This window comes from Mustela putorius, unplaced genomic scaffold (assembly GCF_011764305.1).
Source record: "Mustela putorius furo isolate JIRA1106 unplaced genomic scaffold, ASM1176430v1.1 tig00000551_pilon_pilon_pilon, whole genome shotgun sequence".
Classification (NCBI taxonomy): Eukaryota; Metazoa; Chordata; class Mammalia; order Carnivora; family Mustelidae; genus Mustela; species Mustela putorius.
Window position 1 is genome coordinate 4,137,938 of NW_025421412.1, and position 16,104 is coordinate 4,154,041.

Below are 16,104 nucleotides of genomic sequence, written 5' to 3' on the forward strand. Positions count from 1 at the left end.
TGCTCAGTGGGGAGTCTGCTTCTCCCTCTCCCTCTGCTGTTCCCCTTACTTGTGCTCTCTCTGTCAAATAAATAAATTAATAAAATCTTTTAAAAAATTTGAAGTTCAATATAAACTTTTATATATTCCAATTATGTTTAGATCCTTAAAAGTTCAACAACATGAAAGTGCTTCTCTTATATTTTTAAAAATATTCCTAAATATATTAAGTGACAAATGCATAGTGGAATAAATCACATACAGAATACAACCATTTCTCTAAGAAAAGGTCAGTGGGGGTGAATAGGCAGATAGATAGGTAGGGGATATATGGAATATGTTACAGATAGAGATGTGTGTATGCATAAACATATGTGTATACATAATGACTGTTGTTTGGTAATTCACGACTGACATATTTAAAATACCTTCTCTCTATTTCAGACGATTTTACCAGCCACAACACCCCAACTTTTAACACCATATTACTAGAAAGACTTCTATGAACTAGGGGAGGGGAAAATTATTAAAGCAATCACACACACCCCCCCCCAACTTTATCTTTTCAATGTTAGGTAAAACAAAACCCATATTTTTGTCTAAAGATCTTTTTTATTAAACATTTTTCCACTTACGCCTTAGGTCAATACAATTTTGAGTTCCATCCCAACTCACGCTGTTTCTTCTCTCTCCTACCTACAGCAAGTTTTCTCTACATGTAATCAATATCAATAGTTTAATGTATTAATGTGTATATTTACATATGAGTCAGATAACACATACAAATTCTAATCCAACCCCTCTGTGTGTGTATTTTTGTTTTGAACCTTTAATGAGAAAAACATGTATAGCTCAAGAACACTGTGTGCTTGGTGTGTCCCTGGGGCAAGGGCCGGTGTGCATTCACACAGATCTTAACATCTACAGGGTTCCTGACAGATGCTTATTATTCACATCGCACTGCAATGGATTTGCTTCAGTGACTATATCATGAGTACTTCTGCAGATCACAAAAAAAAGTTAATTCTTTCTGTAATTTGTTATTTCCCACTGTAATTTGTTATTTCCCAAGCTGTTTTGTAGAGTTTTTTTTTTGTTTGTTTGTTTGCTACTCCAAAAATGCTACATTAAAATATAATTTTACACATGCCTTCATCTAATTATATTTAGGGGATAGACTCTCCAAAGTGAACACACTGGCTAGAAGTGATGAAACCAACCTTCATGTTCCATACATAGATGTAATTTGGTCTCCAAAATGTAACAATTCATAATCCTGCTGACAACAGTTTCTTGTACCCTTGTTGGCACAGGATCTTAACCATTTAAAGACTTTATCAACCATTTAAATTTTGTTCCCGTTAACCTTGAAAAATGAAGCAGTTCATTGTTCATACACTGACACCAAATTAAATTGTTTTCCAACTATCTCCGTACTGAAATGTCCTCATGCTCCAATAACTTTACTAACAATTCAATTCTTAAGGTCTTCAAATACAATTGCCAACAAATCCTCCTAGAATTCATATATTCCAAGAGAAAGATACTACACTGAAGATACCTATCATGTCCTCTCTGGGTTCCCTCTCAGACAGCTTGCCCCATGGATACCCCGATCACTGAGTAGTGGAGCTGAGGTCACCGCTGATGGTGCCATTTACGGGCCAAGTCCAAGCACAGCAGAACCCCATCTGCCAAAACAGAGCAGAGATATGAGTGCATGTGACCCCAGAGCCTGCCACAGAGAAGCTTTGTCCATTGGTTCTTTGATCAAAATTGTCATGCGGGGCTCTGCTGTGGTGTTTAACAAAATTCTGCACTCTTTCCTAACAAAAACACTCAACAAACTGAACTAGAAGAAACTTACCTCAACACAAAAGCCGCATATTAAAGCGTGTGTCTGACATCATACTCCATGGTGGAAAACTGAGGGCTTTCCCTCTAAGGTTAAAAATAAAGGCAGAATGCCCATTCTTGACATTTTTACTTAAAACTGTATCAGAAGTCCCAGCCAGAACAATTAGGCAAGAAGAAATAAAAGGCGTCCAAACTGAAAAGGCAGTGGTAAAACTGTCTCTGTTTACAGGTGACATGATCTTATACGTAGAAAACAATAAGATTTTATGAAAAACCTACTAGAACTAAAAAATAAATAAACTCGGTAAAGTTATACCATATAAAATCAACAGAAAATCTGTACGATAACAATGAACAACCTGAAGGAAATCACAAATACAATCCCATCTACAATAGCATTTAAAAAGAATAAAATAATCAGTAATACCTTAACCAAGTAGGCAAAAGACTTGTAAACTGAAAACTACAAGACATTGATGAAAGTGATCAGACAAGACACAGATGAATAGAAATATATTGTGTTCATGGATTGAAAGATTTAATATTGTTAAAATGTCCATAATACGCTCAAAGTAAACCACAGATTCAACACAATCCCTGTCAAAATGTCAGTGGCATTCTTTGCAGAAATAGAAAGAATCATAGTAAAATTTGTATGGAATTTCAAAGGACACCAAATTGCCCAAACAATCGTAACAGAAAAAAACAAAACAAAGCAAAACACAACTAGAACCTTCACACTTCTTAATTTTAAAACATCATATAAAATCACAGTAATTAAAACAACATGTTTCTGGTATGAAAACAGATATACAGACCAACAGAACAGAACAGACACAAATAAATGCATGACCACATATGGGATCAAAGGACAAAGCTGCCAGAGCTGAACAATGGAGAGAGGAGTCTCTCTTCAACAAATGATGCTGAGAAAACGGAACATCCACACACAGTAGAATAAAGTGGGACCCTTACATGAACGCCACAAATAAAACTACCTCAAAATAGATTAAAGACCTAAACTTAAGACCTCAAACTATACCCTTGTAGAAGAAAGCATTTGGGGAAAAAATCTCGTGACGTTGGATTTGACAATGATTTCTTAGACAGGGCACCAAAGGAACAGGTATAAAAAGCAAAAATAGACAACAGGGACTATATGAAACTTGAACACTTATGCACAGCCAAGGAAACAGCAAAATGAAAAAGCAACCCAGTGAATGAGAAAATACTGCAAACCACATATGCAATAAGGCAGTGATATCTAAGATATACAAAGAACAACAACTCAGCAACCACAGCAGCAAGCCCCAAATAACCTGACTTAAAAACGGGCAAAACACTTGAATAGACATTTCTCCAAAGAAGATACACAGATGGTCAACGAGCACGTGAAAAAGATGTTCAACGTCGCTAATCGTCAGGGATATACAAATCAAAACCACAACGAGATACCACCTCACACCTATTGGGACGGTCACTGGGATGACAAACAAAGCAGAAAATAAAGTGTGGGCAACAATATGCGAAAAGTGGTTCCCTTCTGCTCTGCTGGTGGGGACGTGAAACAGTGTAGCTGCTATGGAAAATAGTACGAATGTTTCTCAGAAAACTGAAAATCGAAGTACCATATGATCCAGCAAATCTCACTTCCAAGACATACCCAGTATGATGGGAAATGGAATCTCAAAGAGATATTTGCACACCTATGTTCACTGAAACATTACTCAAGAGAGCCACATCGCGGAAACTGAATGTCCAAGGACGGATGGCTGGATAAAGACAATGCGTTATACACATACAATGGAATGCAGCTTCAGAATAGAAGGAAAGTCTGTCTGGAGTTGCAGGGACATTATACAAAGTGAATACGTCAGATGCCTGCTTCCGCTCGTATGAGGATTTGACGCAGTCAAACTGATAGGAACCAAAATGAGAATGACAATTGTCAGGGGCTGGAGGAAGGGGAAGAGAGAGTCGTTCACTGGGTACAGAGTTCCAGGTCTGGAGGATAAAAATGTTCTCGAGGGCCATGCACAAGGCACATGTACCTATCCCTACTCACTGCTCACTTAAAAATGATTAAGATTGTAAATTCTATTAAGTGATTTTTGCCACTGAAAGAAGATAATTAACTGATGACTAATAATTATAAAATGTGTAAGCTCTATAAAGGGAAAATACATGACAAAAATAGCACAAAGGCAAGAGATGGAAACACCACAAAGTATTATTTGAAGATAAATTATAATTTTTTTAAAGATCTTATTTATTTATTTGTCAGAGAGCACAAGCAGGGGGAGCAGCAGGCAGAAGGAGAACCAGACACTCCCTGAGCAAGGAGCCCAATGTGGGATTCGATCCCAGGACCCCAGGATCATGACCTGAGCTGAGGGCAGGTGCCACCCAGGTGCCCTGATAAATTATAAACTTAAAAAGGATGCTGAGAGAACTTAAAGCCTAAAGATGAATACTGCCGGGATATTAATGTGGCTCAAATTGATAAGTTCATCAGCTTGCAGGCTTTTTCTTGTTAGAAAGTAACGTGCTGATTTCAATATGTTTAGGAAAATGTAAATGAATTAGAACCGCCAAAAATTTTCGAAAAAAATAAATTTCAAGGATTTGCACTAAAAGATTTCCAAACTCCAAGAGTCAATAAGAATGGTACCGAAATACAGAGAAGCAGCGAATGAGTGCGCTCCCCTCTCTCTCGGAGTGCAGTAGGAGACAGTCAGTACTGGAGCAGACAGTGCCTTGATCTGGTGAGCTTCAAATGACTGGTTATACTTCCAAATAAAAAAATTTCAAGGTACCGGAAAGTCCAAACATAAATGCCACCATCTCTCTTTCTTACACTTTATCTGAATATGCTTGTTTCTCTACCCCCTATGTGTCCAGCTAAGGAGAAAAAGAAAACATACGAATTAACTTGGACATCATTTTTATGGTCACCATAAAGGAGCTGGCATTATTAATTAAATAAAGGTGTGGTAGTCCAGTAGTCGTGAAGGTTGTTAATAATGACCTAAATTCATGAATAAATCTTACTGGACACACAGTACACGGAGTTGGAGTGTGTGTTTTCAGGGAAGACTTTTAGCCAAAGTATTTCAGAGGTGCTGCCCGGCTTCTTGTGACACACGGAGTCAGCAAGACGGGGCTGAGAATCTCCTCCCCTTCTTGGGTTCCTGTGGACTCTGCACTGTCATAAAAGGAGCTGTTCGTTGCTGCAACACCGATTTGCTGATCTTTTTCACCACCATGCTATGTACTTTTATAACCCGTGTGTATTTGCATCAGCAATCAGTGCTCAGCAACCTCCGCAGCTCTCAAGCTGGGCGTGAAGCTCACTCATTCATTCATTCATTCCCATTTGAACAAACCTTGTTCTAAACTGTCAAGTGCTGGCTGCTCTGCAAAGACCCCAATAAAGCTTCTCCCTCTCTTTCTCTTCTAGGGCTATCTTCTGTCCTCCTAGCCTTTAAATGTTCAGGTTCCTCAGGCTAGGTCCTAGGTTCCTCCTTCCCTTTCAGACTCTTGCCCTCAACATTCTCTCTCTCTCTCTTTACGGCACCAGAACCACACACCCTGGAGTGACCACTTTCTCTGCTTCTTCCATCGCATTCAGCGCACTCACATTGCCCGCCCGGTCCATCCATGAGGGAAGCGCGGGTGGCTGCCCCGGGGCCCATCTTCAGAGCTCTTCCCAAACCTCCGTGCCCTCTCAGGTATCCTATGCCTCAGGTTGCTCTTAGCAGCAAGTGACAAAAACCATCTCTAGGTAATTAAATAGAAAAGAACTTCACTGAACAGATTCGGGGTAACTTCCAGAATCTTTGTAAAGAACTAGAGAAGTATGCTTGGGGACTCAATACCCATATATCCTCTCCCCGTCACGATACAGAAATGGGCCCATAAAGATACCACTGCTGTGGCCCCCGGCCCAGATCCTTCGGCACGCTGCCCCGTCGGCTTGCCCACAAGGGCAGGAGGCTCAGAAATCCGCACCTGGCTGCTCTCCGCACAGGCCTGCATTAGTGTGGGCTGCCCATGGCCTTCCTCTTCCACGTCACCGCTCTCCACCTCCAAGCCTGAGCAAGTGTGTCTGGTCGACCAAGTCTGGGTCACGTACAGAACCTGCGTCTTTGCTGTGAGAGGAGCGTCCCACACGGGGAGACCAGCTCTGACAGGTCAGATAGAACGACCAAAGCACAGGATGGGTGCTGGGCAGTGAAAAGAATGAAAAATACTCGTTATTTTGTTTTATAGGCACTTCATACTCATTATAAAGTTAACGTGACCTCCTGATATTTCTGTCAAAACTTTCCTGCGCTCTCCTAGTCATCCAGGTGCTAAAGAACTATCGGCTCTGTGTTCTTCCACACTCCCTCCATCAGCTTCCTCCCGAGGGTATCTTGAATCCATCCAGTTCTCTCCAGAGTCAACACTATCCTTTGAACCGAACGCCTTCTACTTAGACTATTCCTAAATGGTCTCACCCACTGTAACAGCTTTACTAAAATAATTAACATGCACCACTACTCACCCATTTAAAGGTGCAATTCAAAGATTTGCAGCATTTTTGTATAGTTCAGATACAGATAGATAATAACCTATTTTAGAATATTTCCACTACCCCCAGAAGAAACTCTTTAATTCCCCTCAGTACCCGCTTTTGGACAGACATTAGTCTCCTTCTCGACTCAACCGAGCTGCCTCGTTGGACACTGCTAATGACTGGAAACACAGAGTACGGTTGAACTGTCAACAAGGGGATTAGGCCTGCTGACCCGCCACCGAGTTGAACATTCATGTATAACTTTTGACTCCCCAAAAACGTAACTACCAATAGCTTACTGTTGACCAAAAGATAACCGTCAATTAATATATATTTTGTAGGTTATCTTATTATATACTATATTCTTACAACAAAACTAGAGGAAGAAAATCATAAGAGAAAATACATATACAGTATTATACTGTGTTTACATTTTTAAAAAATCCATGTTCATTGCAGTTTAAACCTGTATTGTTAACAGTACATCATCTCCTGTGACTCAATTCTTTCACTTTGCATGTTTTCAAGGTCCCTTCATGTCGTAGCATCTAAAAGTACTTCCTTTTTATTGTAGCATAATGGTAACTTCACTGTAGGGATACATCACATTTTTAAAATTTAATTATCACTTAATGGATATTTGGACAGGTTCCCCTTTTTTTGCTATTATGAATAATGCTTCAGTGAACAATCACGTACAATCAAGTTTTTGTGTGAACACGTATTTTCAATCCTCTCAGATATATCCCAGGATGGAAACCCTGGGTCATAGGTTAACTCCCTCTTTAACATTATGTGAACTGCTACACTGGTTTCCAAAGCGTCTCCTCCATTTTACATTCCCACAAGCAATGTGAGTGCCCACAGTTTCTCCACATTCTTGCAGACACTTGCTGTCACCATCTTTGATTATGTCCATCCCAGTGGGTGTGAAGTACTGTCCTATCGTTGTTTTGATTCACATCTCCCTCACCCCTAATGACACTCAACATCTTTTAATGTGCTTATTGGCCACCTGTATTCTTCTTCGGAGAACGTTTTCTCATCTTTTGTCCATTTTAAAATGAGATTGTCTTTATATATTTTTTTATATCGTTGCATATGCTAGAGACAAGTCCCTTATCAGATTTGTGATGTCTACATATTTTCTACACTATCACTATGCGTGTTTTTTTTTTTTTCATTTTCTTGATAATGTTCCTTGAAGCACAGTTAAAAAAAAAAAAAACCAAAAAACTTTTTTATCAAGCTCAATTTCTTTATTTTTTTTTTTTTTTTTCTTTTGCTACTTGTGTTTTGATGTCATCCCTGAGAAACCATTACCTAATCCAAGGTCACAAAGATTATGGCTATGTTTTCCTCTAGATTTTTTCCATTTTGAGTTACTATATGGTGTGTGTAGGAATCCACATTATTCATCTGCATGTGGATATCCAGTCTATACATCCATTTGTTAAAAAGATTGTCCTCTCAAGAATCTTGGTACTTGTGTCAAAAATCAGTTTTGGGGGAAATACAGAATCCAACCCAAAACACTATCTTATTTGGATTATTTATTAATAGTGCATTGATATAAAATTGATTTTTCCACTTGATCTTGAATCCTGAAACCTTGCTAAACTCATTTATTAGTTCTGATTTTTGTTGGATTCCTTAGGATTTTCTACATAGAAATCATTTCATCAAGAGTTTCACTTCTTCCTTTTAACCTGCCGGATTTTTATTTTATTTTCTTACCTAATTCGTCTGCATAAAACCCCTGGTATAATGTTGAATAGAAGTGCCATGAATATATACCCTTGTTTTGTTCCTGATCTTAAGGAGGAAGGCTTTCAGTTTTTTACCCTTAAGTATGATGCTAACCACAAGTATTTTGTAAATGCTCACTACGGGCGTAGGCTTCCTTCTATTCCTAGTTTGTTGAGTAATTCTCATCAAGATGGTGTGTTGAATATTGTCAAATGCTTTCTTCTGTTCATATAGCTTTATGGACTAAACTGTGTCCTCCAGATATACCTACATTGAACCCCTGACCCCCAGTGTGACTGTATTTGGAGACATGGCCTTTAAAAGGATAAAGCTAATGGAGAACCTCGGTGGCCCAGTGGGTTAAGTGGCCGACTCCTAATTTCAGCTCGGGTCATACTCTCAGGGTTGTAAAGTTAAGCCCTGTGTCAGGCTCTGTGCAGGGCATGGAGCCTGCTTAAGATTCTCTCTCTCCCTCTCCCTCTGGCCCTTCCCAACACTCTCCCTCTTATGAGGAAAAAAAAAATCCTTAAAGGAATAAAATAAAATAAGGTCGTAATCATGGTACTCTATCTTGATAACTGGTGTCCTCATAAGAAAGAAGAGGAAGACATCTCTCTCCATCTACTCACAGAAGAAAGGCCACATGGAGACACATCAAGACGGAGGTCATCTACAAGCCAGTAAGACAGCTCTTACCAGAAACCAAATTTACTGGCTTCTTGATCATGAACCTCTAGCCTGTGAGAAAGTACATCTCTGTTGTTTAAACCACAAATCTCCATTCTTTTATGGCAGCCCAAGCAGACTAATATATGTGTGTGTGTGTGTGTGTGTAGTGTATTGCATTAATTCAGATTTTTTGTTTTTTTTTTTAAGGATTTTATTGATTTATTTGGCAGAGAGAAAGCACAAGCAGGCACAGTGGCAGGCAGAAAGGGAGAAGCAGGCTTCCCAGTGAGCAGGGAGCCTGACGCAGGGCTTGAGCCCAGGACTCTGGGATCATGATCTGAGCCGAAGGCAGATACTTAACCAACTGAGCCACCCAGGTGGCTTAATTCAGATTTTAAACTGAATGGTTTAAATGGTTTAATTCAGATTTTAAACTAACCTTGCATTCTTGTGACAAAGTTCACTTGGTTGTGATCCATAATTCTCTCATATTTTGCTAGATCCAGTTTGCTAGTATTTTATTTTGCACCTATATTCATAAGATGCTTTGTCCGTAAATGATGCTGGGATACGGGGGATCTGAGGCTCCGGTAATCCACTTTGTTGATTTCCTGGTTTTAATGTTTGCGTTATGAGGATGTGCGCAGGAGAACCTGCTCAGCAAAAACACATGAAAATATTCAGAGATCAGGGGGCATCAGCTTGGAGATGAACTTGCAAATGTTTCATTAAAAATTCTTCCACTGTACCTTCAACTTCTTCTGTAGATCTGTGATTGTGAACGGCGACAACAGAATGAAAGGGCGGGCGGAGGATCAAGGAAGGGGGAACGCGGGCCTGACAGACGGACGCCGCCCGAGGACGGAGGGGTTCGGGAGGAGGGGGTTCGACACGGCGCCGGGGGCTCTTTAGTTCTGAGGAAAGTAAATTAAGAAAAGAAAAAAAACAGGAGGGCTATTTTCTGTGCTACGTGATGAGGGTGTGCTTTTCTCGCGCGTCAGGATCATTCCTCCTTTGCATTTTCCCAAAGCTCAGTAGGCGATAAGAACACACTCTGCCAAAGTGACCTTCGTATGAACTCTTCCTCATCAGACTTGCCCTCGGCCTTTCTACTCCAGTTCTCCTCATAATAAATAAAAATTAAAGGGCAATGAGTTACTCATGAATATATTTTCTTACATTTTAGGCTCTAAGCAACAATTATTCTAATAAAGGAAACAAATTATATATTAGAATGCAAACGGTTTATATTTTAGATTAGCTCGGCCTTAGAAAATGGAAGACAAGTAATTAAGGTATGCAAAATACATACAGCGAATACGAGGTCAAACTGAGCAAAACTAGCCTTCACAGGACAGTTCTATTAGGATCTGCAGGAAGACTGCCGAGAACCTACAATTCTTCAAGAGTGTAGGACTTGCTTAAATCACCCCTCAAGACAGCCTGCATTTTCTTTCTTTCTTTTTTTTTAAAAGATTTTATTTATTTATTTGACAGACAGAGATCACAAGTAGGCAGAGAGGCAGGCAGAGAGAGAGAGAGAGGGAAGCAGGCTCCCTGCTGAGCAGAGAGCCCCATGCGGGACTCGATTCCAGGACCCCGAGATCATGACCTGAGCCGAAGGCAGAGGCTTAACCCACTGAGCCACCCAGGCGCCCAAGCCTGCATTTTCTTTAAAAAAGTATAAAACATCATTAGCCATCTATCCCAACTACCTGGTATTCTAGTTAACGAAGTATGTCACTTCGTTTCAACAGAAACACTTTCTGTGTTTCGGGCATGAAAACATCACTTGCACGTGGCTATGACCTTCGTACTCATCCTAACTTCACTACCTAGCTTAACTTCGGAGTGCACGCTGCAGCCTTTACAAGCTTTTGAGAGGACACACGGATACAGAGGCTCCTGAAAGTTCTGGGGGCCTCTGCTCTCACAGATAGAGTCTCTGGAATGCAATGTACTGATATATATTTTCCATCGATATCATCATATATTGGAGTATTTGCTATACCCAAGGGATATTTTTTGCTCATTTGGTATTTACTGAATTCCAGCTGTGTGCCCAAGCCAATGAGGAGAGATGAGAAGAACTGTGCCCATCTTCACCAAGTTTAGTCTGCTTGATGTTTGTGGGTCTGTAATTCACATTAACGAGGAAAATGCTGGAAGCCCAAATAACAGATAATGGTGAAATACAGTACAAGACTAGAAGGGATTTTAACAATACTACAACAGTTGTCATTCAACTTCAGGTCTGCTTTAAGTGAGAATGACAACTGTTTACCAACTGCTCCAGAGATGCTGAACTTGCCCCTGGGCTCTCCCCTAACTCAGTCCATCCTGTGTTCAGAGGCCTGCCTGCAGGATGGCTACAGAGGAGCCTGGAACTCCTAAAACATATGTCCTGGAATTAAGGCCACAAAAAATACCAATATGCCACATTAAATGCATACCTTATTTTTTTTTTTAAATGGCTATAGGGATCATGATAGATTTTTTTTAAAAAGTGAATTACAAGTACATGATTAAAAATAAATGGAAGATAACAAAACTGGGACATAATCTCTATCACCCAGAAGAGAGATCCCGTGACAAGGGGTCCTGTGGCCTTCCGCTGGTGTGCCTGCTAACACTGCAGTCCTGTATCAGCTCTATTTACGGCCAGGCTTAGTGATCACGTCTGATCTCTGTTCCATACCCTCCTTCTGTGCGGTCTCTTTTTAAGTGTGTTTTCATCTCTGCCTCTTTCCTCTGCTCAGCTGAAGTTAGATCCTGCAAGTGTCACATGTCCTGCATAATCGCTCCCCTGCCCACCTCTGAAGGGTGATCTAATCACACAGGCAGCTTCTGATGTTTCTACGTTGATGACGGGCTAGGGAGTGTGTGTGTGCGTGTGTGTGTGTGTGTGTGTTTACCTTCACTTGTTGCTATTCTAAATCTAAACCTTTAAGAAATATACAATGTTACATTAATTGCCTTTGTGCATCTTCTTTGTTCTTAGAGAAGGAAAAGCGTGGACCAATTTCAGTGAGCACACGCCACATGGAAAACACACTCAGCACTACAAGGTGCTTAGCACGGTGCTAGGCACTATGTCAGACAGAGAGAAATCGCATGCAGGCTGCCGCACCTTGATTTACTGCGAAGCCAAGACATACAAACAGGAAACGAGACAGTGTGTTTAAAAAAGAACCGAATTGAATATAATCAACTACCAAACTACAAAAGGCAGTGAGTGCCATAATCTTCAGAAAGAGGAGACACTGTTCCTAAAGCTACCATGGATTTGGGTGATGGGTGTGGGAGCTCAGCAAGGTGAGAGGACATTGGATGTACAGGTTGACGCACAGGGCATAAGTGCGTAGTAGAGAAACGAGTTTGATTCACGAAAGAGTAGCCACTTTTTAGAAGGTTAAGATCACCTTGTAAAGGACCCTACAGACCAAGAAGTCTGACTCTGATCTAATGAGAAATGCAGTCACGAAGTGCCCTTTGATAGGGAAAGGTGTGGAGCTGTTTTTGCAAGTTAAAACAGGACAAAGACCAAGGAGTGAGATCAGCCAAGTCAGAAACCAGTTCACTGTTTAGTGATCAAGAACTAAATGTCAAACAGGAGTCAGAACAATACTTAGTATGTCGCAATCATTCAGGAAAAGTGCTAGCTGTTATAAAGTAATGTCAGGGACCCGTGTGGCGGGGCTAGGGAAATACACTGGGAGATCGGTGTCACAGCATCTGTGGCGCAACCTGGAGACTGACGTCCCTATTTCTTTTGAGTTTGCTTATCTATCAAGGGCTGAAAGAGAGAATGAGAAGTCTTAGTAAGGTTAACCTCTAGATCTTCCACAGAAACACAAATAAATGCTCTGGGAAAACGTGGCTTATTGTGTAACATTCCTAATTTTTGATCTATGGCCCATTGTTTGGAAGTGTTCCTAACGAGTAAATCACTCGAGATTGTCTCAAAGCTTTGCTGTGGGAATTCCGTGATCATTAACGCGCCCTACATGCAGGTCTTACACTTGTAGGTGTTTAGAAAATGTCTTTCCCTCCTTTTTCGTTAATAAGGTGACTGTTCTATTCTTTAACTGGATCCAACTGCCCATGACTTTCAGCAGGTCACGGGATGTAAAGCGAGAGTTGGGAAATAGGACTGTGAAGGTATCTTTTTTGAAAATAAAAACGAGTAGTTCTTAGTTTTTTAAACTACTTTCTTGGGCGCCTGGGTGGCTCAGTCGTTCAGCGTCTGCCTTCGGCTCAGGTCATGATCCCAGGGTTCTGGGATCGAGCCCCGTATCGGGCGCTCTGCTCAGCGGGGAGCCTGCTTCCCCTCTCTCAATGCTTGTGTTCCCTCTCTCACTGTGTCTTTCTCTGTCAAATAAAAATAAAAAATCTTTAAAAAAAAAAAAACAAAACAAAAAACAAACTACTTTCTCTTCGGATTCAGGTCAGCAGTCTTTGAGGAAAGTACACGGGAGATCGCCTCTCCCACCACATCTGCAGTGGAACGGTGGCCTCCGATAAGGGATCTCCTCACCCTGACTCATAGGGGCCGTTTAAAATGGTCTGTCACGCATTTCGTTATCATCCAACTGGTTCTGACACTACTGGAGCGTGTGAGTTTCTTGTCAGAGAAACCAAGATACAGACTCTGCAAGACTGAACACGCATCAGGCCATCTTACATCGTCCTACACCCCCAACCCCATAGTAACGGAGGAAAAAGGACCAGAATCCCGTGAGAAAGCACTTTGTGAGATCTGAAGGCAATAGGACTATCAGTAGTTAAAATGTATTCATTCCCAGATTCATTTAACTCATCAAATGCTTTGGGGCCTATTCAATCACCAGCGGTTCCTATAGAGAAAATATTCACGGGGCATCTGGGAGGCTCGGCCGGGGAAACGTCTTCCTCCGTCTCAGGTCCCGATCCCAGGGTGCTGGGACTGAGCCCCACAAGGGGCCCCTTGCTCCGCTCGAAGCCTGCTTCTCCCTCTGCCTCTGCCCTTTCCCCTGCTTGTGCTCTCGGTCTCTGACTCTCTCAAATAAATAAATACAATCTTTAAAAAAAAAACTGAGAAAAAGAAAACCTTTGAAAAAAAAGAAAATATTTACTATGAGCCTACATGAAATGTCTTCTGTGGGAAGATAATACGAAGAGAATATAAATCTCACTTCTACTTATCAACCATACCATTACAACAATAAAAATTCATTAATTTCATTATGCATTCAGAAATTTTATTTAACCCTTAGGAAACCTTAATGTCCTACTATATAATTTAGGTTAATAGAAAACTGGGGGAAAAAAAAGACTGAATACAAACTATCTTAAGACATTAATCAAACTTTTAATGTTATCAATTTATTGCATATGTCAGTACAGAAAAATAGAAAGTATATTCTAAATGAAATTTATTGTAAAAAAAAAAAAACAAATGTAAATGTTTGCTTGCCATGGCCAGCACATCGTGTACGATAACATTCAAATCTGAGTCATAAAATTGTATTACTGCTTCAAATAAAATATGGCAAATAACAAAAATATGATTTACATCATGAAACTGGGTTAACTTATTTTATCCTGGATATACTTGAATAAGTCAAAAACAACTTGACTTTCCAGTATTCACTGTACTGACGGAAACTGTCATAAATGATGTTGAACACCACACACTCATCCCCGTTACATTGTGTGCATATGGCACTTTTTGTAAAAAGTGTCTCTTATACGTAGTCCTATTTTTAAACTACATTTTTAGATACAAAATATAAATGGAGGTATATTTGTGCCTTTTGGCAAAAATGTGTTGACTGTCGTTAGGATGAATGCATTCATTTTGCTATATAAATGAATATATTATTTCTGATTAGCTTAGATGATGTGCATATATGGTAGTATAAATAAACAGAAGTGCTCTTCATTTTCTACCCTACTGATTTAAAAAATAGATGTCTGTGCTCTGTCATTTCCAACTTTACCTGAGTGATATGAAAATACATAAATTTAAGTGGATAATCTGAAAGCATTATAACGAATATTTCTCACAGTTTTTTTTTTTCTCTTCATTATTTTGTCAAACGTAATAGGAAAAACGGAGAAGGGGAGGTCAGTGCAAGAGTTCAGTATATCTCAATCATGATCTAATTTTAAAAGTGACTTCTGTGACATCCTAGGTAGAAGTTTACCTTATTTTTTTCCCAACCTTAAGGAAGAAAGGGACTCAATGCTAAAAACTGTCCTTAAACTGAGATTGTGAGAATATTTATATAAAGCTGAACGTGTCCTTCATTCTGTAATTTGACCAAACAAACCTATTTCCACCTCAAACTAAATCTTACAAAAATAAAAGATGAATATAAAAGCATCCGGTGGTATGAATTTTCAACACAAGAATGTAACTGACATATCACCAAAGCTGGAATTTGGGTAATCACCAAGTATCCACAGCTCATCATGAAAAAAATAAGCTAAGTTGCCCAGTAAAAAGAAAACTGAAAATACCATTTCAGTAAAAATATCAATTTTACAAAGTTATTTGCAACATCAGGTGCTCCAGTCAGTTTCTTGGTTAGAGACGCTTTGCATACAAATGTATTGTTTTGCACCATGAGGTATCCTTTTTGCCGACCTATTCAGTCAATCGTTTCCTGGACCTACACTCAAGAACCAGATCACGTTCCCTTTCCAGCTAGTTCTATTCATTTAGTATCTTTTATCTCTCGCCTGTCACAAATTTCTTCTCCCCATCTTTTGCAAATCCTTTTTTAGTATTTTTTGCCATTCACCCCTCTCCCAACAATCCCTTTTAAAATCATGAATTTTGATCTAAATACAATTTGTATTTTGCCGTATTTAAAATCATCCTAGGATTTCCAAAACTATAGCAGCTTAATAACTTAAAATTCATTCCTCATCTCTTAGAGCCGCTCTTCCAAAACGAGCCAGAAATTAATACACAAGGCAGAAACACCTCTATTCCCACTAAGACATGGGTCCAAATGAAGGAGTGACCCATGAAGAAGTCACATCTGATTAAGACTAACTGTTTTGGCCACAAGATTCGATATGTTTTGAAAAAATGATGCCAGAGGATTCATGGGCCCCTCTCCCCATCTAAGGACATCTCAAATACAGAAGCCAGGAAGGAAAGATGTACTACAACCCGGAACACACTCTTCCCTCTGCCGCAGGAAGAAATGCCCCTTAATCCCAAGGGAATGAAAGTGGGGGTGGACACAAGTACTTTAGGACTTTTGAAATCCTAGCTTTAGGGAAAATAAAAACAA

The 16,104-nt window shown here is 39.9% G+C and overlaps 1 long non-coding RNA gene across 1 annotated transcript; it reads right to left on the reverse strand.

The window, feature by feature from the left end:
- Positions 1-10: 10 nt before the first annotated feature.
- Positions 11-10,331, reverse strand: LOC123392390. The gene is made up of 3 exons (XR_006607119.1): positions 9,255-10,331; positions 5,848-6,062; positions 11-60 (listed from the first exon to the last, which is right to left on the reverse strand). It is a non-coding gene; the product is annotated as an uncharacterized LOC123392390 (long non-coding RNA).
- Positions 10,332-16,104: the final 5,773 nt, after the last annotated feature.